General features: G+C 40.4%; 1 protein-coding gene across 1 annotated transcript in view; it reads right to left on the bottom strand.

Annotated features, from left to right (window-relative positions):
• LOC139698710 (insulin-like growth factor-binding protein complex acid labile subunit) overlaps positions 1-26642 on the bottom strand; it is a 1245847-nt gene that overhangs the window by 361302 nt on the left and 857903 nt on the right. The window contains exon 8 of the mRNA XM_071597590.1: positions 1789-1847. The gene's annotated coding sequence lies outside the window, so the exon portion shown is untranslated. The remainder of the gene's footprint in view (positions 1-1788; positions 1848-26642) is intronic.

The raw sequence follows: 26642 nt of genomic DNA, 5'->3' as shown, positions 1-26642 counted from the left end.
TCGGTCGCCTCCCACTTATACTACCACTAGTACTACTAGGTATGAGTTGTCTCTGTATATTTCCATCTATCTCTCTATTTTCATGCATTAGTTAACAAAATGATGACAAACCTTTAAATTATGCCAATAAAATTACAATATGAAAAACGATAGGGTGGGTTCTTCCACTTGGTAATCATGTAATAGGAGTTTAAAGAAATACATTCATGTGACAGCACTCGACCATTTAAAGGTTACAATTTGTTTTTGACGTATTGTCTGCCGTACCGTGATATTTCTTGACTGTGGTACCATTAAAAATAATTCTCCTCGGTTTCCTATTGCGATTTTACAAAATGTTAATCGAAAACTTGGATGATTGCAATTGTAATTATCTACGCCTACAATCGTCAAGTGTCTCTCTTCTATCCGTTGAAATTTCTACATCTCCGAATATATTATTCTCTAATTATTTTTTTCTTTTTATGGTAAAGATGAGACACAATGTTATTTTGAAACTACATGCGTCCATTATCGTGTGTGGTTATTTATTTAATTTCACATGGAGTATGTGGGACGTATAGATGGCTTTCATCCTTTGACTCACTAATCCTTCCATTAGTTACGTTCAATTGTCATTTTATCATAGTTTTACCTAAGCGTATTATTTCACTCTGCCAGTTTGCAAATCTCCATATTAATTTATAATGCCATAATTTTGCCAACAGAAAGAGCTTGGAATATGGAGGGATACCTTAAAATGTGCTGCATTACGGATAAATAGGGACCAATGCAAATAAAATCCCGTTAACCTATTAACCTACAAAAAAATTACCCATTGCAATACTAACAGCCAGTGTTTTAGATTATTAGCCCATCTGGAAGTTAAGCATTCTTAAGTTCGTAGAGGAGCCAAAAGGTCACAAAACCAAGCAAATTTCCACATAAAATTTATCAGATATTCGTGAAATAACACATATTAATTCATGCGTTGAAATGAAGGTTAATACGTGCACATAGTTTTACCACCACTTAGCTTATTGGTATTCTCAAGCATATCCTAAATGAAATTTCATTTACCATGTTAATAGGAAAAATTGTATAATATGAGGACAAACTACTTCTTCAGTTAGTTTAACCTGGTCTTGAGCCTTCATGCCGAACACGAGGTCTGTAAATCGAGGAGGATGTCCTAAAAAAAGTGTGTTGACTGACGGAGACATCAATAGATAAAGAGTTTTTACCAACAGCATACAAGTTTCTAAGAACTTCCAACGCATGACCGATTGGGTAATGAACTAATCATCTGTGAGACGCACACAAAGACAAAAGCACTCGGGCGTATCTCTTGTCTTTAAAAAAATAAATCCTTCCCGTGGCAAATTAGGAACGGAGAACTCCGTGGGTGCCTTATCTTTACGCAAATAAGTACCGCATTCCTCGCGAGAGGATAAAAAAAAGAAAGTTCCAGCGGTAAAAATTCCGCTAAATCTCCACCACTCCACCTCTGAATTTTCTTCTTTTTATTTCGGAGAGTGCTCGCGAAACTGAAATTTCTGCGTTTCGCCCAAACAAAAAAAGAGGACGGAATAACATTCGTTCCTTACTGGGGAGCGTTGTCGTCCTCGGGACGGGCTGTCCAATTTGGAAACAGTCCGCTAATTTGTTATACGTTGAGCAATCTTTTTGCCGCGACGCTTTTTACCCCGAGCAACGCGGGTCCCCCTCGTCACGGTCGTAATGGCCGTCCCCTCAGGATTCTCTCGCACGCGACAAAGGGAGTCGGAAAAAAATCAAAGCGTCACTCACATTTTAAATTGCCGCAGGAACATCCATCCGCTGCCGCCACGCCGCTCTTCGGAGACAACCTAATGGGAAAGAGGACGGTGGGATTAGAATGCATATGCTCACACAAACACAGAACGAATTATGTCTTGGACAAAGTAATGTGACTTCAAAATGACTAAGCGTTGGCTACACTGGGCATATTAAATTGCAACACCGCATCCAGAAAAGGGTATCTGTTCATGCACCCTCAAATAATATTGAAATAAAAAATATCCCTTCTTTTTTGCGACCACATTTATTGCGACTAAGGATTCCGCTTTTTCCCTTGCATTTATTAGATAGCAAGGTACAGATATGCTCAAAAATGGAAACTTTCCGCATAATTTAGTTTTTACTTTAATTATGGATACAGTAGTCCATTTTGTTAGACTCGTATGAGTAATGGAAGATAATGTACGAAAAGTTACCAGGCACGTTGGACCCGTGTCAAGTTTCGTATTCCCTACTGACGGAAATCTGATGTCGGTTTGGTCACATTTTTGCCGTCATTTTGCGAGCAAATGTAAATTATAGTAATACCCCAAGCACACTGATAGCACACCTCCACCCTGGCCCCAACACAGAAGATGAATTAAGATACTTTTTCCGTGGGATACATTACCTAATGCAACTAAATACATTGGAGTCTGCAGAAAATTTGCATTTTGATTTTATTCCCGTGGAATTAATTACTGATGAATATTTAACAATAAACACTTACTGTTTCATTCTCACACCGTGTAACTACCGAAACCATCTGTCATAGTTCTAAAAAATATTACTCTTCGTTAATCGTAAACCATAGGGAAAGCTCGGAGTGCACACAGTCGCCAGATATTCAACCAGGGTCTCCAGTTTCGATAGGCGCTAACCAACGGCCTGGCACGCCCTGTGTTCACTGAAAAGTACCCTTCAAATCAGCCTTTAAGCCGCTTGATCTGGTTGCCGGAGGCGATTTCATCATTTATTCACCCACTAACTTCCTCATAATTATGGAGTAAGCAAATCGCGATGCGACAAAACTGGCTCCTTGGCATATCCCCTTCCTTCCGTGAGACGATCCTAAGGTGAGAAGTCTCGGCGAGACAAGCTGATTGGTTGGCCGATCTTCCCATTGGAGAGAAGGAAGAAGGGGGAAGGGCGCGGCGATGATGAGCGAGAGAAGGTCGAGAGGGTGCGGCGAAATGCGTAGGCACTTAGAGACACGCTGACGCCTCGTGAAAGGGCACGGAGGAGCGAGATTGAAATGAGCAGGAAGTCTCACGTGAGTCACACCCCCCTAAACCACCCTCCTTGCCCGCATCGCTTGATGCCAGTCGTAAAAGTGGTTTAAAACCGCGTTCACGCACACACTACTATATTTCGCTGATTCTGGCTGTAGTTCCGTCGAAAGGTCTCCCTTATCTACGTACGCTATATGACCATTGGTGCCCACTAAATGGGAATGTAGTATTAGACAGTGATTCTTTAATGGTTGAAAAATTATTTTTGCAATGAGGAGAGTACGAATGTTTACATCACTTGACATGATATTTTTTCGACATGGGCGTTGCGCCAAATAATGACATCGGATCTAAAATAATTCTTATTTTCAGATGAATCCCAGCATAAAATTGAAAACGATTGTGAAGCATAAGGACAATTAACAATTTTGATTTTCACTATAGTATAGATACAACATCGGAAATCATTATTTCTGATTATGATTTCTTTCCAATATGGAAATTTTTCACCGAGTTAAACACAGAGCCTCAAACTATACGGTTTGAAGACGATGTCATTACATTCAAAGCAAAATGCAGGGAAAATTTTCTCTATAATTATGGCAATCCAATTTACCTGCTTTTGTGGCATGACGTAAATTAATAACTTGTTTGCCTTTTATCATTGGGACTTATCTATCGTTAAGGCAGCCTCTGATTAATAATTAATGAAGTTATTTTCCTGGGTACACACACGGTAGCCAATTCAAGTAATTGCTCGAAAATTATCTTAATTGGTAATTAACGTTTGTTAGTCTAAAGGGAAGCACGATTTCTTAACTTACATTGGGAAAAGCTATAAAAATCTATTAATTTGCAACTAGAAATTGAAATATAATTAGGCGTAAATTTACATTTGTTAGAACAGTAGAATATTCCAGAGCAATAGAAAAGATGTGAAAAAGAGATGTTAGGTGCCGTAAAGCTAGAAAACTTCGCCAGTAATCATTAAACATGAATCCAATCAGAAGTTGTGATTGTCTTTCCAAGATTCAAATGTAATTTCCTCTAGGTCATGTTCCAATCTCCAAGTCAAGTCCGGCGACCCTTAGTCACATCAAGGAAACAAAAAACTTTTCTCTGAAAACTTATCAAAGGCAGAAAATATTAAACCATTTTGAATGCATTATTACTGTCCGTCTATCGGCAGACTCAGAATCCGACAAGAGCATTGCAAATAATCGCTAACGTATTCAAAACAATATTTTTTCTATTAATCATACGATAACGATTTTTATGCATAAAGTTCGGGGGGTGGATAAAATAGATTTGACGCCAAAAAATTGACCACGTGACATCTGTTTCAGGAAATACTTATCAAATAGTGTCATTTCGCAAATTTAAAAGTGACAAATATTTGTGCATTCATCGCGTGCGTGCCTGAATAATTTGTGTGTAGATATTTTGGGTCCAGATATAGATGAAGAGTGAACAGAAACATACCATTCCTTTCTTTGAGGTGTCCATGAATTTTTCCCCATCCACTGATGAATACGTACAACCACAGTGCCTATAAACAATCTCCCTTTTCCCCTATATAAGCGGAGATTAAAAGTTCCGCGTTTTAATTCTAAAAATAATTAGTATTTTTGCTAAGTGCCATTTTATCGTATTCCGATTTTAATCGCCATCAAAGACAAAGTCTATCTACCCCTAAGCAGCTTAAAACGTCTGACATACGAGAGGCGAACAGTAAGAATTAGCAGCAGACAAGACCCGAGTAAACAAAAGGTACGACACTGCACGCCGCTGTCAAGAAGGAAAACAATCACCGTCCAGAAACCGTTGGAACATTTCTGAATAAATTCGCTGGATTTTAAGCCAAATAATAGTCACTTGGGAGCCTCGAGGATAACGACGCACCAGCGCTGACGGAGTTCCAAAAGCGGGAGAGAGTTGAATTGTTGTGGTCATGGGGGAGGGGGGGAGAGGGTGGGAATCGGAACGAGGTGGTGGAGACGAGCTTTGGGGGTAGGATTGTGGGGTGGGGTGATGCGTGGAGGGAATTCCACCCCAATAAATCCGAATCGTCGACCCCCTTTCCGAACTAGCGATCCTCGGAGTGAGCGAGCGGGGGGGGGAGGCGACCCGAGAGAATTACCTGAGCATTTCCTTACCCCCGCCATCCGTGCCCTCTCCCCCGCGAGGGAGGGGAAAAAAACAAAACCACCCGAGGCGTGTGACCACCACGTCTTTAAGGCTTTCGAGCGAGTCGAGTGCGCAATTCATATCGATAAAAAAAAAACCTCCGCGCATAAGGAATTCTCGAGCTGCGGGAGTGAGGCAAGACGAAAATAATCGCGGTGGAGTACTCGTGACGTAAGTCGGGCACACTTCGCGGGGATTATCCTCTCCTCCTCTCCATGCACAAGGAATATCCAGGTCAGGTGCTCCCCCCGTTTCTCATTTTATTCTTCTCCTCCACCCCGCACCTCAAAAATAAACCCAGACCACGACTACTTCCTCAAGAGAGAGCTTTTGTTGTTCACTCAAAGAGTGATTAAATTACTGGCGTCCGCTTCGAGTGCGCTTTCGTCGTCGAGAACAAAGGAGAGATGTGGTTTAATTGCCTCATTGTTGCTTTCTTCTTCCCCCCTCAAACGTCCCCTTCACCTCCCTACCCCCGGGGACACACAAGGGGGTGAGTTCCTCTTCCCACCCTCCCCTACACACAGGTGGACGGACCTTCCCCGCACTCGTTGGATGTGCTCTCAAGATGGCCGACTGTCGGAGTGGTGGCTTTCGGGAAGGATAAAGAGTCTCTTTTCTTCGTTTTTGAACTTGACATTTGAAACGTATCCGGGTGAGAGGTGGACGGGGAAAGGCTTTCCTCCCCCCTCTCTCTCCTCGAGGGGGAAAAACTATCTCCTCCGGCCTTAGTGTGGGGAAATCATTTCGTGAAGGGTCTTCAAGATGGCAATGACATTTCACGCGTGTAAAAGTTGAGGCACTCTGCGAGTTTTGTGGTTCGGTGCTCAAGAAATTGCAAATGAGGGAAGGAAATTACATTTAAGACTGTTAAATGTGAGGTTGGTTCAAGCTTGCTCAACCTCAATAAGCTTCCGTGGTCTCGTCAAAATACCACGGTTGAAAATGCGGGACTATGTCACCCTCATATTTGAGGATCAAGTCGCATTTGAATAGAGAAGGTTGAGCACTTTAGCGCGGAGCGGTATTAATTTGTGGGGACACTAAGTGGTTTCGATCGCGCTCGGGTCCATGGAAACCCAGGTCTGCGTATTACGTTCAAAAAAATACTAGTCCTGTTAGTGATTATACTATGCTATTTCAGGGAAATTGTCGATGTGTTTTCTGGTTGAGAGGATTTGACGGAGTCTAAGACCTTTGTCCACTTTTCATGATTGTAAGTGATGTGAAGTGGGCAAGTAAAGAAAATTAAAAGTGAAAGAGAGTAGCAAAAAATACATTTGACATTTAATGCCATAAATGCTAAATTGTATATTTTTACGACTAAATTATTGATTCATTGCACGAAAGAATTATGTACATGTAAAATAAAAATGTAATATCCTTCAGTATACAGTAAATCATGACAAAATGCCGTACTTGGTGAAATATATAGCATAAGGGAAATATTCACTCAACTTGTTTTTCTAAATAACTGAAAATTTTATTCCTGTCGAAAACACTAATATGCTATTGATATCACACCTCTTTCCTCATTTCACGCGTGAATTTCGAAATGCAGGGATAAGGTGATTCCAGATATAAGAGGATATTGCTCGAGCGAAACCTGATTAACTTTTCAGAACCAATTATAAAATCGGTATAGGTCTCTCTATTCCCTTGTCAGAGGAAGCATTGCTTTTATTTTTTATATTGCGATATAAATAGAACAAAGGTTATGCGTTTTTCCAGAAAGAAAAAGGCTAAGCAAAACTTTAATATTGGAGGGCAAAAACTACAGCAACTGAACAGTTTAGGTATCTCGGAAGTGTTTTGGCCTAACATGATCAAAGTAGTAGGGACGTAAGGAGAAGAATTGTGCTAGACAAAGAGGCTTTCACAAGGAGGAGGGAGTTGATGAGAGAAACGTTGAGTAAGGATGTTAAGAAAAGACTCGTTATAACTTTGATATGGAGCGTAGCTATGTACGGCGCAGAAACGTGGTCACTGAAGCAGGATGATAGACGTAGACCGGAGGCTTTTGAAATGTGGATGTGGAGAAGGATGGAGAAGGTTAAATGGACAGAGAAGAAAACAAATGAGGAGTACATGGTATGGTGGGCGAGGACAGGGGTTTGTTGGGAGAAATCCTATGGAGGCAGGAAAAAGGGGATGAAAGGGGTATTGACCGGCAGTGGGATGTTTAAGACTAATAGAAGGGAGAATGTTAGGCAAACGAGGAAAGGGCAGAAATAGAATAGGGATGTTGGATGGGTTGAAGGGATAGAGGAAGTATTTGGAGATATTGGGGCTTATTTTAGAGTAGGATGTTGGGTTGCGTTTTATTAGGAGTCTCAAAATATTGATTTGTTAATTGTGTCCATCCAAAACCTACCTTAACCGTTAGATACGTAATAATAATAATGCATATATTTAAGTACGAATGGGACCTTTGTACTATGCTTTGCCATGATCTTAAACATGAACTATCAAACCTATTTATTAAAAATGTAATATTTGTTTTTGATAATTTCTTCTAATTCTGGCAACTCATACATTTTCATATATCAACGTAGAAAACCTTAAGAAATGACAATTCAATTGTCAACAAAAGCCTATGCCAAGGGGAATATTGAGATGCAATGAAGACCATGCCCGTCAAACTCCAGTAGTATTTCGTCTCTATCCATTAATTGCTTGGAGGTTAGCATAAGGAATAATTGTAAGGTGAGTTGAGCAAAACCAATTATAGGATTGATTACTACTTCATACTGCTGATGACATAAAGGCACAATTTCAGTCGACGGGGGTTGAATATAAAGTTTTCCTCGGACATGCGTCAAAGTTAAAATATTGTGAAATCTAAAAATACAGAAATATGTTTAGTTTTTAGAAAGTCCAGTAAAGCAAGAATAGCTCGAAAGTCTTTCGAGCGTGGCGAATGAAAACATCACGTAGCTAGCTCATTAAAATACGGGGGAATTATTCATTGTTCTTTCATCAGTTTCTGTTTCAACTGTTTAATATCACCTCAATCGATATTTCATCTCCTCATCACGCATTCCGAAATGCCTTTCATCACTTCGAGTTTAATCTGTCATTGGTGGAAGAGTTTCAACATCGTGTAAAATATTATTTTATGCCAAAATCACGGGAGAAACGTTCAGTAATTTTTATTTTGGCACACTTGTCAGGCAAAAGAGTAATTATTTCCATTCCTCATCCTTCGGTGCGAATAATTTTTCGTAATGCTGAGGAATTAGCGTGAATAAACCATTTGAATGATTCCGCTGATCATTCAAATAAAGCTACTTACGGCATGCATTTTGAATAATATTTCTATGTTTCATTCCGGGAATGATTTGATTGAGCGTGACGTAAACGATATCAATAAACCTATTTCCAAAAGTGTGTTATATTTAGCGTTATAACTCGTAATCGATGTGCTCGCTCTAAACTTATTCCCTGAAATTAATCTAGCTGAAATACAAGCATAAACTCTAATTTGGAGATGACTTTTTCGAACTGCTGACGTCCACACGCTCTGAAATACAGCAGCAAATATTTGCGATCCTCAAATGGTAATTTATGAGGTTTATTCGTAATTTATGAAGCTAAATTCAAAGGACAGTCAAACATTGGCGTTAATTCCACTGCTTGTTCGCCCATTTTCATCTGCAGGCCAGATGCATTTAGGCAATTCCCCCCTCTCTTTTTTTTACATAGTACTGCCCATATATTTTGCGGAATTTTACAGTACCAATAAGTATCTCGAGTTTACAGTACTATACTTTCGAGGTGACTTAGTGTTTAGTTTCTCAGTCAATTCGGATGCGATGAGAGATCGACATTGATTCTTGATTGGTACTGAATGACAAACATCTAGGTAACGAAAGTGAATTCCGATCATCGATGCCAATAAAAATTTCCTAGCAAGCCTCACAAACGGAGTGGGTGGAGGCAATGCATAGCGTAGCACTGAAACACGAAGCATTTATATTTCTCCCTTTGAGATCTCAAACTGAGACTTCATTTTTGTCATGAAGTCTAATTTTTTTGGCAAAGAAATGTATGGAAATGGCAAGTGCTGATTCTGAGGAATTCATTAGACATGATGACCGACAAAAACTGCGATTTTCGCGGAAGATGACGTTGCATTTCCTTACTTGGGTATTCCGTGCTTTTTACTTAGAGTGATTCATTCCTTAATACACTGATGAAACTCTTATCGCGTATATGACGGACAATAATCTCGGAAATATATGATTAATTAATTGGCCTTTAATATAAGATTCACAATATATTACACTTGGCTACACTGTTTTTTGCTAAAATTGGAAATATTTCACCCATATCATTATTATTTTAACAAAATAGTCTTTAAAAGTCATCACTGTAGTTTGGCTACGGAATGGACGATTGGAGGAATACGGATAACATTATTTATCTAAATATAATATTTAGTGTAAAACAGAAAACAAATTTGACACCCACAATGGAATTAGAGTAAAAAGCCATATTTAAGAATTAACTTTACTCTATTAATAAACATCTTTAAACCACCTAACCAATGAATGAAAGTTCGGAGCCCAGTATACATGTAACTAATATATTTCCTGACTTACCTGCTAATCTAGAGAATAAATTTACAATTAACCACAAAAGCCGTAATGTAGCCGTTAGCCTTTACAAGCATGATGTAAGATGCCGGTGAAAGATGGCGACCGACTGTTCCTGGAATGTTACGAAAGTTAACTGGCGATGTTTCAGGCACGGTGCCTAGAATGCACACGGAAACTAATAAAGTCACCGAAAAGTTAGTTCCGAAAGATGGCATTTCACCACATACTCATCTCTGTGGTGTGTAGAATTCACGCAAACAGAGCAGGGAGAAAATTTATTTCCTAATGTGGTTTCGCCTTTAACAGAAAATCACACGTCTTGTATTAATTATTAATTTAGGGTGGCCAGAAGCGTGGCAAGCACTTGAGCAAGAGATCCTTTGGGCAGTGGCCAAACTCTACCAAATATAGAACCATGGCATATTGTTTGATCCTTAAGTAATTAATTAATGAAATAAATGTTTTACTTCGAAACCTTCGACCATTACAAAATGTTAACTCCTCAAAAACAAGTTTCTAAAATATTTTGAATTTCGGAGAAAAATTCATGCCTACCCAGTATAAAGAAAAAGCAAAAGTATTAATTGTAATGGTTCATATTATTATTAAATTTGAAACTAATTGAATAGTTTTGTCGAAAAAAGTTACCCTTTCCTTTTAAGTGCTTCAAATAATTATCGGAGTAAACTTTGGTAAACTACTGCTTCGGATTATGGTGCAAGTAATTAAATCAAAAAATCATACTATTCGAGCCCTTTCCTAACAGGGTAAGCACTTTTAAGAAAATATGTAAATAATTTATGTAATAATTTGATTGATGTGTTGCGTAAAATTGTATGTTACAGCTTAATTTTTGATTTTTTTTCTTGTTGAATGGGAAACTGATGTTGATGAAATGGGAATTTTTTTGGGTCAGAGATTTGTGTTTGTAAGTTTCCTTCAAGTGTATTTTTTTACTGACTGATTTTATTTATTATCTTTTGTGATATTGATTCATGTCATATTATTTTTTCCAAGGCAAGTTTGATTATAATACTTGGGACTTGTGTGCCACCTGTCATTGTCTATCTGCACAAATAAGTTTTAATAATAATTCTAAAATATGATTGCGTGTATACGTATGCATGTCGCCTTTTCACCGCATTTTATACCTGAAGAGACCTCTAAATGATCCAATATCATTTGTATATTCCTGTCATTTCCCTCAAAAAAGCTAAAAAAGAGACTGTTTCCGTCATACACTCACCGATCAAGGTCTCAGAAGCAAAGTTCAAGCGAGGCTAGAGCTTGTTCTGGCTTGGAAAGCAAGACGGATGAATCGTTGGATCATTTCGGGACAGCTGCGAGTATTTTTGATTTTCGGAAAATATAAATCGCCGTAAAAAACAACGAAGGAATCTATTCTGAAAAATGGCACAAATTTAAGTCTCAAAATATTCCCATAGTGGCGAAATAAATATGGATGATAACAGTTTCATCGCATCTGCATGAGGAATGAACATCGCGGGAATCCCCTAAACGAAGCGGTTATGGTTTTATCGACAAAAATATACTATAAAAGTTTCTCCGTCCTCAGGTACAGTTCTGCAATTAAAAAGATTAGTTTAGATGAAAATAGACTGGAGAATACGATTAGGGTAAAAAGTGTAAAACGTTTGCAATGATCCGACTCAGATTTCATTTCTGCTCCGCTTATTTCCAAGTAACTCTATAATTCAAGACGACTGTTAAGGTGACGTAGTATGTTGGCGTATATATGAAGGAAAATCATCATTACAAGAAAAAATCAATAACTAATGTGATTAATGAGTAAATATTTTAGATATGCGGAGGGCTCGCTACCTGATTTCATCGAGATAAAAAAGGTACCAAGACATGATAATCACATTTCGGTACCCAACCTAACCCAATTTTAATACGAATTACGATATACTTAATATTTTACCAAATACCACGACAATGGAAAATTTTATATAAATAATCACATAAATATGTTCACAGTATATTTCCTTAAAATATACTAGAACCAGTTGAGCTCCATCAGTTATTGACGAATACATGCCATGCTAACTTAAATGTTCGGATTTCGTATTATACCCAAAAATATTAGTGATTGAATGTCGATTGAAAAATAGCGGTAATCTCTTAATAATATCCATAAGTTTTGTTTTCGAAAATAGTGAGCATTTACCGTAATGGTCGACTGCAATACGACATAAATGAAATAAATTTCTCAATAAATATCAAGTTGAACTCAAACTTTGCGGATACGAGGAAGACAACGGTGCAATTTATTGTACCCCATGCTTCTCCGTAATTGAGGAGCTTGGCATCTAATTAACTTTACCGATTCAGGTCAATCACTTCTTTCGGAAGGGAGATGAATCAGCCATGGCCATCACAGCTGGCTAGCGTAAGGATCCGGTTGGTGCGTTGCTCATCTCACCCGCCCGCTAACCCGAGGGTAACCAATTCCATTCCCCAGCGGCGATTCGAAACCTAAGGCATGGATGTTGTTGAGCTGCCATGTGGTAAACTTCGCTAAGTTGAAATTATAGTGAAACAAGAGTTGGGGCGCTTCAAACACCTTCTATCATCATCAGCAGCCCAGCGGATACGGACAGCTTTTGGACGGCGCCACATTTTCACGCAGCTACATCATTTCCTTCTACAGTGATTCATGCACTCTCTCCTACCCTCCATGTCCTACACTCCATACCCTACATCCTCTTCCTGTCTCTTCTCCCAGCGTCTTTCTTAGACCTCAACATCCCTCTAACTCTTTTATATCTCCACCAAACACCTTATCTACGTTGCATACGTACGAGGGTCATCCGGAAAGTAGTACCCGTTCGTGAAATAAAGACACAAAAGTAAATATTAACAAACATAAAAAATTTTATTTGAAAGAGGATACTTTAAACTACTTCTCAACATAATCTCCAAGCAAATTAAGGCATTTGTCATAACGTGTGACAAGTTTCTGTATTCCTGCTGCATAGTCCTTCGCCGCCAGCTCATTGAGATACGCGAGGGACCCATCTTGCACAAATTTTTGCATAATGCAGATGGTGTTTAACAATTTCATGAACAATTGTTCGAGAAACATTGGGAAAATGCTCACAGATGTCATCAATTGTGACGCGCCGATCGTTCCTCACGAATTCGTCAACTGAGCTCACCAGTTGGTCTGTAATGACAGACGGTCTCCCCGAACGCTCATCGTCGTGTGTGTTCCCCCTCCCCATGTTGAAGTTGCGACACCACCGCCGAACAGACGACTCGTCCATTACATTGTCTCCATACACCTCCTTTAATTGGCGATGAATATCACATGGGCGAACGTTTCTTGCATTGAGGAATTTAATCACTGCCCTCACTTCACAACTGGCGGCGTTCTCAATTTTTTTAAACATTGTAAACAATCACAGAAACAACACAGGCAATGCTAGCGTCACGCAACTTGGCTCAGAGAAGGCAGACAAGCCACTGAAGCTATCTGACCTCGTCCAGCGGCTACTCGCGTCGTCAGCACTTCATGCGGCACGAACGGGTACTACTTTCCGGATGACCCTCGTAATTTCCCCTAGCAACTCTCCTTCCTACCCCACCATGTATGCAACAATTTCAAGTTTCATCGTTCTTTCAGCCCAAACTATTTCCTTCGTTCTTCTCCGTACCCTCATCTCAAATCCTCTGGTCTACACAAGAAAATGGAATCGCTTCCACAAAGGAAGAAGGGATGTGAACCACTACGATAGAAGGAAGTGAACTTTCTTCGCGCTCCTACGAACCGGTATAGGAGAAGATGTAGCTTGAATGACTTCAAGGGGCTCATCTACCGCCTCAAAACCCTGACAACATTTCAGAGTCGTGACGAAAGATAAAATTTATGCCACAAATCATACTCTTCAATTCTATTTGAAAGGATTTGAATATCTTTTTAAAAAAATTCACTATTGTTTTCTTTATAACTTCTCCTGAATCTCGTACACTTTGGGTATATTTGGTTAAATCATCAAGAGGTCGAAAAGGGATGGGCGAATACCAACTTCTCTCGCTGCCTACTCATCGCCTGAGCCCCCCTCCCCCCCTTGCACCCCTATCTTCCGGGAGGGAACATCAACCGCTGTGTACCTACTTCGGGAGGGACGGAGGAAGGAAGTGTGGGTCGTAAAGGCTTAGAGGGGACCGAGAGGGGGTTGGACGTGCGCCGTTGTGGATTCGCCAACCAAGCCGGACCGGCCGGAGAGTGCGTGTACACGGAACATAGTTAACATACACGCTGCCGGGAGACCGGCTCACCCGGCGAGGAAGGTCGGACGGTGGGATCGCAGCGAAAGTTTTCCTGTTCCCCGTCCCACCTTCGCTGACTCCCCTTGGCCCCGCACCCTCGTCCCTTTTGGAGGGAGGGGGGGGGGGAAGATGTTGATGATGATGGGCTCATGAGGGTGATGATGACTTTAAAGTGGCGCGAGAGGAACTACTAAGCTCCCTCTCGCGCCGTGTTGTAACCCATTGGCTGCGTCGTCCTTGGATCGCACTGCGGAGGCATGACATTGAGAAAGTGATGTTCGAAGTTCTTAGAGGAGGGTTTACGAGGGAACGGGGTGGGTGGGGGGGAGGGAGGGTGGGCGGTTGGGAAGAGACGGAAAGAACTCAAGGCCTTAAAAACCTCTCTCCATCACTGGAAAAAGCTTCCTGGAAAAAATGGGTTGCCAATTTTCTTTTAAATTTTATTTTGCTCAACTTTCTGCGAGCGAGTACTCATAAAAGGAGAGGATTACAGACACACTTCGTGATAAACTGTTTCGGACTGTGCTTTTCATTCTGGCAGTTCTCCGTTCCGATTTTCTCCTCAAACTGCTCCATTGATCCGGTCGTGCCCTCTCTCACGGGAGGGCGGAAGATGATTCTGAACGGCCAGGGGATTTAGACGCTAGCAACGTCTAAAGGAAACTTTTGCCTATTTATTGAAAATCTCTCCCTCTCTTCACTATTTCATTTCAACTCTCTTGTACGTCAACGTCGGCTGCCAGTATCTGGCCGATGTATCAATAGTAGTTGCCAATACGAGTGTGTCAATATGGCTATGACGTAAACGGACGAAATGCGCAGTCGATCGGAACTCATGCCCCTTCATTTGTGAATTTTCATCAGTTCCAATGTCCACTGATGAGAAATGACGGAGGAAAATATAAGGCTCTTGAGAACATTTAAGGCTTATCTGAAAGAGGATGCTCGAAGTCGCAAAATATTCTTCAGGGAAAGATAAGAAAATGTTGAATCATTAAGAAAATATCTTTTGAGATATGCTCTTATTCTTTTTGCATTCTCTTCAGTATTAAATACATAACGAATAACCTATTTTGATCGCTTAAAAATATTTTTACGTACCATTCATGTACAAGAACATGTAACCTATTGAAAGAAGGCCAAATGTTGAATTTAATCTCTATATAGAAAGAAAACCTATAGATATAGGTTTTGAACATCAGTACTTTTTAACTTCTTTTTTTCACGATAAAAAATTAAATGGTGGGGTACTCCATCATTCATAAACATCCCATCCCATAAACTCATTTCAAATGCCTTTACTGTGCAGCCATTTAAAACTCGATAACAATACTGCTGTTTATACACGAAATATGTAATTTCCATCTATAATTATCTTCATGGATTGTTCCCGGTACACATTTTCCGAAATGTGATAGAAATCCGGCCAGCCATGATAATCAACATGAACGTTGATTATGATTAGAGTTCCTGCGGACTTTTATTCATTTAATCAATTGGGGAAAAGGCAAAAATTCGTTTTTGCGAGATAATATGGCACCAGGGGCACGAATTGAGAGGAAAATTTAGGTAAACGGGTTTACTGGATCAAAATTTTCTACCGAAGAAGAATTCTAGAAAAATTTCTTTACAGGTCTTTAATTAGCCTACTACTTGATACGTTTACAAGGGAGAAAATCATTAGTAAGAATCGACCATAATTTATAGACGCCACAATATGTTCTATAAATTTGACGCAAGTGTCAATGCAACAAGAATCGTATGAAATAGGTGGAACAATTACATCATCATCGGAAAATCTGATTCAGCTGCTTTATTCACTGTCTGCTTTCCTATACCCAAGCATCTCCTTCCATTTCCTCGCATTTAAATTTGATAAGCACTAATGATAACAAACAATTTTATATCACCTACCTAACAGACACTTCCCATTCCGAAATCAATCCACCATCCTTACTTGTACAGTAACACTCACGTACAGCTTTGAAATCAGGCTCAAATCCCTCCCGCAAAAACATAAATGTTGCAAAACTTTCATTGACCGAGTCAAATATGAAAAAAAGGATGCCATTTTTAAATCCTGGAAGCAAGAAGAAAAAAAGGACAAAAATTTACCTCTATAGTCGATATTCTTTGATATAATTATTCTCATTACTGCTAAGAAGTTACATCTCCCTCATAGACAAAGGCATCTTCTCTTGAATTTCCATCTGTGAGTTCAGTCTTCAGTTTTTGGTTTATTTTTTTCCAAATTTTCGCCCGCAGGATTAAACTAATTGGCCCGCGGACTTCACGTAATGCTGCTTTACTCTTTGCCGGAATAGGGGCTAAAATCTAACTAATTAAACCTCATGACTAAAATCCTTCCTAAATCCTCTTGGGTACTCTAGCACGAAATTCTCTTCCTTTCCTTTTCTCCTAATCTCTTCTGTGGTTCTGTGGGGATATTAACTATCCATACACGTGTAAGTCTTGCTTGCTTTCCTTTCTCTCAGTGATTCCGCTATCACGATGAATAGTAGGCATTCCAAACTCTAGATCCCTTATTGGTGTTTTTCTCCATACTTAAACGTAATGGATTAATTATTAAGGTTAGTTTCACCATCGATCTTGTACACATATTGTTGCCATCGTCTCTGTCTAAGTAATGGATCAATATACTTATAGACTTAGTTCTTTTACTTGGAATCGTTTTTGCCTTTTTTTACTCCCAGAAAATCCTTTCATCATGTTGTTTAGCACCATCAATTTTCCGCCTCTGTAATTTTGCCATACCTATGCAATGCTCTTTCCATCTCTTTCCCCTTTTTCTTCTCTCTTCTCTCATTAGTTTTTCATTCATTTCTTTGTAAATTCTTCTCACCAGTTCCATAATTCTATACTCAAACACTTCAATTTCCTTTTCACTTCCTTCTTCTTATTTATTTCTCGCGCAAATCATGGCTACCCACTCCCTTTCATGCGTTCAGTTTCTTTTGTTTCCCCTTCAGCTGTTTTAATGTCTTTATTTTTGAGATCTTACCACCTTCCTTCCATTGTTCCCATCTCTTTATCATTATTTAGAACTTTATCGACTCATTCTTGTTATTTTTTCCTTTTTTTATTTTCCCTCAATGAATAAAAAGGAATCACTAACGATTGAGTGTTCATTCCATTCGAAATATCTTCACCGTTGAATCGTCTTGAACCTTAGGTTCATTTCAGTTCCGCTAATGGGTGATTTGATGCTTTATCCTCTCCTTGGAAAAAAGCGATTAAAGATGGTTTAAGTAATATGTTAGCAGTGATAAACTTAATGTGGTTTCCCCCATCTTGGTTCAAACGTAAGTACATTCATTCTCAGTCATGATGGGCAAAAGAGTTAAAAACTATTTTCAAACCCGCCACGTTTTCCATTGCACATTGTTTTCCCCAACGGTCATTCCTTCTCCTTCAATAATACTTGTCTAAACTCACTCGCATCTCCTTACGTTAAACAGTACGTTACAATACCCCATTAATATCGAGTGTTTTCTCTCAGGAGCGATCCCAAATATTTCCTCTTGTAGATCACACACACTACATCCACCCTACATCTACTACCTGTCATGTTACCCCGCCAGCCTCCGCAAGGGCGTGTGGCGGTGGGTGTCAGTTCACCACCCGTAAAAGAGAAACTACCTACTTATTCCTCCCCACCATAATTTGTCAGCCATTTTACAAGGGTCCCAATAAAAGTCCTGTACTTTTCTTCTATCGTTACTTCCAACTATTCCCTCAATAACCATCGTCCCATCCTTTAATAATGGAAAAACGCTAGTTACACAAAAAGAATGATACACCCAACATGAGTTTCGGAAACAAAAAGGTTAAGAAATCGATTTGTACCTATCCAGTAGAGTGTTCTTGCACGTAATCTGCGTGATTCCATTGACTCTGATCACAGACTTTTCAACACTTGTGTCACGCTCTCTCTTTAGTCTTAAAAAATTCCAACATAACTGCCCATTAATCTTGCGTCGGATTCACACATTCCCTGGAACCGGGAGACCTCTTTCCCTATAGTAGGTAAACTTTTTATAACCCGCATTCTCCCTGGATCAACCTGCTATATCCAATTTTTAATTAAAATTGAACAAGGAAAGTAACATAGTTTTGCGGACAAAGTTGACGTATTGCGATCCATACGATTATTCTTCGAGTGAATACATGTACATAGGTCACAATTTAGGGGAACGGCATTCTCCTTATCATCCTGCTGAGGGCAGAAATAAGATCCGGTGGAGTCCGTTCGGCTCAGGATTATCTGTTCGACACTCTGTAACCTACTGCGCTGCTGGATTTGATCCATATCGGCCAAAAAGGGAGGAGATACTTAAAAGAGGAAGCGTGCGCGAACAGAAATGGGAAAGAGTATAGAATGGAAGCGGTGGAGACGGTTTTATTTTCTCCACTCGAGTACGTAAGCCTGTTTAATACATGTTCACGTACGGAATGCACTTCCCTCCAAGTACAGCAATCCATGCATTTGGAATTGTCCACTGAACAAACAATCTGCGCAGAACGTCTAATGGTCGTATCATACGATCCTTACATCAGTACTGAACTCAGAATACTTAGTAAAATTGTATCGTTTAAAAGGGGGATTTGCAATATATACATAATTTCAATTCTATTTCAAATACCGAAAAAATAAATACGATACTTATTCGACTCTTGAATCCAAATTCCAATCACAGATGAGAAGGGACGTTTCGAGAGGCTAATGATTCTTGCCCCGGAATAAACGTTACAAGTCCACGCATTTGAACTCTTTTACCAAATTTCCCTTTCCGTATGGCAATGAGCAGCACTACATCCAATAAGACAGCAATGTCATCGACGGAACTATGGCTGGAATCTGCCATGACGACCACTAAATCTGATTTGGATTCAAGTAAACACTAGCATCAACGAAAACAAAAGAATTTGCGCATGCGTAAAAATCCCAAGGCGGAAATAGAGTTGGACCATTTAAAAGGCTTCGTCTGAGACCTAGCAAGTTCGCATCCGATATTTCAATTACAGCTTTCACTACTGAAATGAGTATAGAGTGAAATGATCTTAATCAAATAACTGATCCCCTTATCAAATAACTCTCTCTCGCCTCACGACATCGACAAGGATGATCAAATCGTCTCATAGCGTCGAACACGTCAAGGAACGGAGGAGCGGGGCAGGTGCAGCAACGGGGTGACGGTCCCTCCCTCGGTGAGCGGAAATGGGCACGCGCAGTTTTAGGACCGACGATCTCGGAATGAACTCACCCACGGCCCTTAGCCGTCCTTGCGATGACCCCCGCCCGGGGCGCGGCTCCCAAACTGGAGGACTGGTGAGTCGGGAGCGCTCTGCAAATTGGATGGGCGGTTGTGAAGAGAGAGAGTGGGGTGGAAGGAGGGGTAAGGGCGCGGGGGTCCATCCCTCCTTCCGATTGGGGGGGGGGTTGGGAGAGGAAAGATTGAAGGAACAGGGGTGCGGAGATGGGGACCGGGGGAGGAGAGAAGAAAAGGGATGGATGGATGGATGGCTGCTTTGCTTCATTCCATTCCGAGGAGAAGGCTTTCGGCTTAGATATCCGCTGGAGGTGAGTTTTGGCTCGCGGGGAGGGATCGGGGAGGAGGGGGGAAAGAGGGAAAAAGTTTTCCCGTGGATTCCGGGAAACAGATACGACCTTAAAGCTAGGTGAGGGATGTCGAGGGGGTGCGATTGACGGCGCGGGAGAGGGGAGGAGGGAAGGGTTCGGAGGGGCGTTGTTTGTCGGTGGGATGAGGGGAGGTGGTTCGGTGGGAGGTTGACGATCCTTCGGCTGTGAAAGGGAAAGTCTTCCTCGCACAGGGATAAAACAACGCGCCCCAAACGCAAGACTTTTAGCGATGGATTTTCCCGAAGCAATCGGCAGCGAGGGGCTGGGGATTTGGAAGTGGGAGGAGGGGTGGGAGATAGGTAGGTGGCGGTGTTTTGTCAGCCACTAAAGAGCCCGCCTTCGGGGTCAAAAGGTTGCCGGCCGGAGAGGAGGAAGGGGCGGGGAAGGAGAGAGAGACGCCACCGGGGAGTCAGATGTGGCGGGGGGTCAAAAGGAGGAATCTCCCCGGATTATTTGGGGAGGAGGCGGTTTTTGCGACGGCGTTGTGAAGGGAGTGGGTTAGGGTTAGTTTGGGTTGAGGAGGGAGGGTGGGGAAGGAGGGTCAGGAACTCAGGCAGGGAGGGATTCTTTTAGGCTTACGAGCGGAGAGGGGAATGGCGCTTCTATTGGCGCGGGATGAATGTAGTTGGGGCGTCCTTCACCCGAGCGTGGGGGCAAAAACTGAGACTTAATACGATGCAATACAAGGCTGAATAAATATTCCAACCGTATAATCCACAAATAAACCTAACAGTAAACATACGCATTACCCTGAAAAACGTCAATATGGCGTGTATTCGTAGGAGTACGGTTATCGGCGATTACATATTTAGCGTTTTCATGAGGGGAAATTAGACATTTCGTGTCCTAGTATTTGAATAGCATGTAAAATAATTTTCTACAATTTTTACAAAGGATTTTATTAGGGAGAAAGGATTGCTTAAAGGTATGCAATTATTCGGCAGTATATTTCCCTTAATTTGCGATCATGATCTTGCCTACCAATGTAATGCGGGATCCAAATAAGTCCCTCTGAGTCAAAATTAATCTAAGCAACACGTTTTTTTAATTATTCACAGCATTAAGTCATGCTTCCCCCCCAGGTAGTTCCATTAAACGCGTCAAACGTTTCTTTTCGTCCATAATTTCGTGTAGGTTTTTCGAAACTGAAATTGATTTTTCTGGGTGAATACTTGTATCTAAGGATGGGGGAAGATTGTGCTTCTCTAACTGAGCCAGCAGTTTGATGAGACCACATGTGAATGATATGACTACTTGCATGTATGCAAATCGAATTTGAAGCATTGTTATCACAATTTTTAAAATAAGGCCAAAAGACAAAAACTATTCACAGCAGAGTACAGAGATTAAACAAGGGACTTTAGAAAGAGGAGATACGAAATCAAATTACTCAGTTCCATCCACATTCTCAGTGTTCGGGTGACTCTTTTGAGACTCGTACCATTTGCCTAAGGTGCATGAATTTTGCAACGTAATGAATTGAGAAATTCAAAGAGATTAATAACTGCTTTAACTGCAGATTCACTTCTGAAGAGAATGGGATATTTTTTCCGGCTTAACTCAGTCAGGACACTACACAACTGCTTCAAAACTACTACTACATTGCGGATTTTCAGGACGCAAGCCACCTGGGCCACTTAATCTTGCACAATTCAGGAAATATACCATCCCAAGCATACTCCGAATACCCGGTGCTGTACTATGTATATGAGGAGGAAATGATCAAAGAGACTTAGGAAGAACTAGTGATAGGTATGAAAGTCGGCGGGGAATCCGTAAAATCAGTTAGGTTTGCTGATGACCTAGGCCTAGTTTGTCAGTCAGTCATGGAGTTGCAAGCATTGCAGAATTAATTGTAAATTCAGTGCGATAGATATGGGATGAGAATAAATATTAATAACAAATATGCGACTTCCCAGAAAGGTAAAGGTTAAGCAAAACTTTAATACAGGAGGGCAAAAACTAGAGCAGGTAGAACAATTTAGGTATCACGGAAGTGTTTTGGCCCAACACGGTAAAAGTAGCAGGGACGTAAGGAGAAGAATATCCCCAGGAAGAGAGGCTTTCACAAGGAGTAGGGAGTTGATGGCAGGGACGTTGAGTAAGAATGTTAAAAAAAGCCTCATTAAAACTTTGATATGGAGCGTAGTTATGTGCGGCGTTGAAATGTGGTCACTGAAGCAGGATGAGAGAAGTAGATTTGAGGCTTTTGAAATGTGGGTTTGGAGAAAGTGAAATGGAATGAAAGGAAAACAAACGAGGAAGTGCTGGGTATAGTGGGCGAGGACAGGGGTTTGTTGGAAGAAATCCTATTGAGGCAGGAAAAATGGATGATGGGCGTTTCGATCGGTAGTGGGATGTTGAAGATTGTAATAAACAGGAGAACGTTAGGCAAACGAGGAAAGGGTAGGAAAGAATGGGGATGTTGGACAGGTTGAAGGGAGGAAGGAAGTACTCAGAGATGAAGACGGACCCGCTAGCAGAGCTCTAGGGGTCATCGGAACGCACAATCCCTTCCACCACGTCAAGGTTGTAGTCCGGGGAGGTGTGTATATATACTATATATATATATATATATATATATATATATTTTTTTTTTTCGACTTGCGGAGTCTTGATCAAGACTTTGTGAGTTGAAACCTGGGTCTCGGATGTTGCAATAATTGCGGTGAGCAGATTGTTTTCTTTTCCGATTTTGTGTCAATTCCACCTCCTCCCTCTCCCTCCTTCCCTATCTCCGCTCCCCTCCAGCCTCTCCTCTCCATTTCCTCTCCCCAACCATTCCTCTCCGCCCCCCTCCACCTCCCGTTCTCCCCTTCCCCTGGCCCCCTTCTCTTTCTCTCGCACCCTTCACCTCTACTATTCCAGCAGTCATTACTTCTCTATCTTCCGATGAAGACGGAGTAGAATTCCGCCGAAATTATCAAGAAATAACGTGTGAGTGTTCCTTTTTTTGTGTTTCTATATTGTTTGTTACTGTGTAATGTACTTATATATATATATATATATATATATATATATATATATATATATATGTAGGTCGCGGTAGTCCAGGGGGTAGAGCGTTGGTCTACTAACCGGAGTGTCCCGGGTTCGATTCCTGGGCAAGTCTCTGGGCACCTATATATATAGACACAGTAATCAACCCGAAGGTCGGTTTGGTAGGTGATGGTAGAGCTCACCCAGTACTAAGCCCAAGAAGATCTGGTACCTGAAAAAATCACTTAGCTCGGGTGGAGCTGAGGGTGTCCAGATAGGTTTGCCCGGGAATTGAACCCGGGCCCTCCAGGCAGTAGTCCAAAGCTCCATCCCAGGACTACCGCGACCCATTTATGTATATATGTATTTATATATATTCATAATATATAACGTATATATAAGTGAAGGAAGGTAATATTACGCATTAAGAGTTTTGTGTAATTTGCTTTCCGTGCTGAATTGTCATGTGGTGTAAGAATTGTTCCAATGAATGAGGGATTAAATGGCTTTAGATTCATTATATATCGTATCTCTCTCGAGCATAGATTTCTTTGAATCTACCATCCTAAAATTTTCTACCCAGCGAGAAGGAAAATTAAAACCCTTCGAGGAAAAAGGAGAATCGCCCGAAGGATAGAAATTGGAAGCAAATTGAAGCCACAGGCCTGGCGTAAGTTTACAAAAGGAATCAATGCCTACGAATTGATATTCACTTTCATTTGAGGATTTGTTAAATCCCATCCAGTTGGATAAACTCGAATAATATTTTTTCTATTTCTGTCACATATTTATGTAGAGATAACTAGAAATGTAATAGGCTAGGAATGTACATTATTTAATTTTTTACGGATTTTCTAGGGATTTAAGCAGTTCATTAGTTTTGATGAACATAGTATCCCATTATTTGTCATTTGGTGTGCTTTTATGTGATGGCGGTTGGATATTCTGACCGCGAGGAAAGGGTTAAATCATCAATTTTTTACACCTTAGGCGTAGAAAAAAACATTTTCCAAAAACAATTGGCAAATGCTTTCGATTTATAAATATGGATACAGAAAATCCTTAGAACTCAGCCTATACCCATGTTCTTTGCATGCCCAACCTTTTTTTATGCCCAACTTTTTTTATACCCAAGGTTTATGCCAAAGTGACGTGACACCAACTGATTCATCTCTTATTTTCGGATATACGCAACATTCGAAATATTCTAAAACTCCGTAATTCCTGGGAAACAATGGAAACGAAATAATTTATTATTTAGAAGTATCAATGCATATAAGTAGATCAATATAAGTTCTAAATCCAATAAATCAATAGTTACTCGTACAAAAACTATAATTCAAAAGTATGCTACTGGTGAATATTCCCATTGCCCTATTGAATAATTGAATTAAATACTCACCGAGATTATCACGTGAACTTTCAAAAGTATTATTAGACTCACAGAGATAGGAAGGAAGAAGAAAGGAATGAGAGAAGTGACAAAAATGATGGTCGAGACGGAGATTAATTTACTCGGGGACTGAGTAGCCAACTCTTGGTGAACAGGGATCTTTCTCCTCTCGATGGAATCTCATGCCATTCATTACTCACCAACACGGGATCATCACCCCATGGTGGCCATGGGGCGATGGCCCCTTGCCGTGCTCTCTCGATACTGTCCGATGGGAATGACAAGTTTTTGACGGATAGGATGATAACAAGAGACCGATCGAATGGAAATACCTTCCCCATGGCCTGAGAAAAGGCTCGATGAATGTTTCCTTTGCCATCGACAAGTTACTGCAAGTGCAGAATGCTAAGGAATGCCGGCAAACCAAACCCGTAGTTAACATTTCTAGATTGAAAACCTTTAATTAAAATTAAATCGGAATTTTTGGTGGATTCATAAAATGTATGCCCATACCTTTCTTGAATGAGATGTTTCCGACTCCGGCATTATAATGATCGAATGATTGAATTATCAACTGGGTAAAAATACAGACTTTTTGGGGAAGAAATGATAAAATAGACGTTATTTCTATATGTCCCCATTATTTAACCGAAAACTCAAATATTTACGTAAACGTTCAAATTCAAGGTGCCATCATCTAAGCCGAGCGACCAGGAATTGTACAACTCATGTACCTGTTATAAACATCCTATAAATTATTTAAATAATTGATATAAATACATATTTGCATACACCTGTACAAACTTCATGTTGAATGCCTAATGTGTCACCACCCCCTGCTCTACACCTGAGCTCCAGCTTGTAAGGAACCTTGTGGAGCAACGGCCATCGTATCAACTACATACCCATCTGTTTACGCATTACGTGGAAGTAGGGTGGTGGTCGAGTCCTTCGGCGGCATCCTTAACGGAGCTGGAAACACATTTAGATTTACTATTTTGATAACCAAGTTGGGGCGAGGTAGTGTCCAAAATATGAGATCCTTTACTTACGGTAGGTAACGCATACATTTCACGGGTTTAAACACCTTTTCAATATACTCGCCCTGTTTCCTTCAGTCACACTTCCAATTCCTAGTTTAATTTGTGGCGGCCCATTTACTGTCCATGCTAAAAAATGGAAGTAGCATAGAAAATGCGAAATGACGTCAAAGGAAATGATACCTCTACTTCAAAAAGGGTATACAAATAATAGCAAATATAGAAAAGGGAACAACCCAATAAAGAATAATAGTGGTGACGAATGCGGAGTTAAAGAGCTGGGGGAGAAAGCGGAGTGGATTTCCTCTTACCTCTCAGGTCGCCGACAAAGAGTGGTGAATGGTGACACTTACTCTTCATGGCTCGATATAACGCGCGGGGTTCCATAGGGCTCAATCCTGGGGCCCACTTCTAATCTCGTTGTACATTAATGACATTTCTTCATCTCTTCAATACTACAAAAATTACCACTATGCGGACGAAGTCCAGATATATCTAAGTGCCACAATCAATAACCTTCCTCTCGCTATACAACAAATTAATGCTGACTTTAATAAAAAAACAAGATGGAGCATGCAAAACTTCATTAGCCTAAATTCACATAAGATGCAAGCAATACTGATTGGATATCTCAAACTGCTCAAATCTATTGTTATATTTCCACCAGTTAACTTGTACCTTCAAGGTATCAATATCAATCAATATCTTATGCCCATCACATTAAAAAAGAAGATAGTTTCTTCTCTCATTAATCTTCACTTTGATCATGGCCATATTTCGTACCAAGAACTTTCTAACGAACTGTCGTTGAAACTACAAAGGGCATTTAATTCATACGTACGCTTCATTTACAATTTGAAAATTACTGATCACATCACGGAATATTTGAACAAACTCGACTAGTTATTTCTTGATCCTCGCAGGAAACTCCACATGCCGTCCATACTCTACCAAATACTAAATTATGAAACCCCTCAGTATTTTACCAATGATTTCAATAGCCTTGATAGAGTACATAAACTAAATACCAGAGTTAATCATAAACTCGTTACCCCTCATCACAGAAAAACTACATACAATCAGTCATTTGCAGTCAGAGCAGGTCACCATTGGAATGAGCTATCATCCGTTGGAACTAATTCGCCATCTCTCCCATCATTCAAGCGCGCACTTCACAAATCACTAATTTCCCCGCAAACGAACCCGTGAAAATAGAGTTGTGAACAGATTTCGAGATCCTTCCTTTTTCTTTCGCAGGAGCATCATACTTTGTATTGGCGATTGTAAATACAACCAGGAATATTGTTTTACAAGTACTGTTTGCATGTGTTGGTATGTGTATGTATAGTGTTTGTACTATATGTATTGTACGTATGTTGTATATTTTGGGTTATAGTTATTCATTAACTATACAACTGATGTATTGTGCTACTGTACGTTAGTCCTAAGATATTA

This window comes from Hetaerina americana, unplaced genomic scaffold (assembly GCF_022747635.1).
Source record: "Hetaerina americana unplaced genomic scaffold, ioHetAmer1.1.p SCAF_9, whole genome shotgun sequence".
NCBI lineage: Eukaryota > Metazoa > Arthropoda > Insecta > Odonata > Calopterygidae > Hetaerina > Hetaerina americana.
Note: the sequence above shows the minus strand (reverse complement) of the source record. Positions and strands in the feature narration are given on the sequence as shown.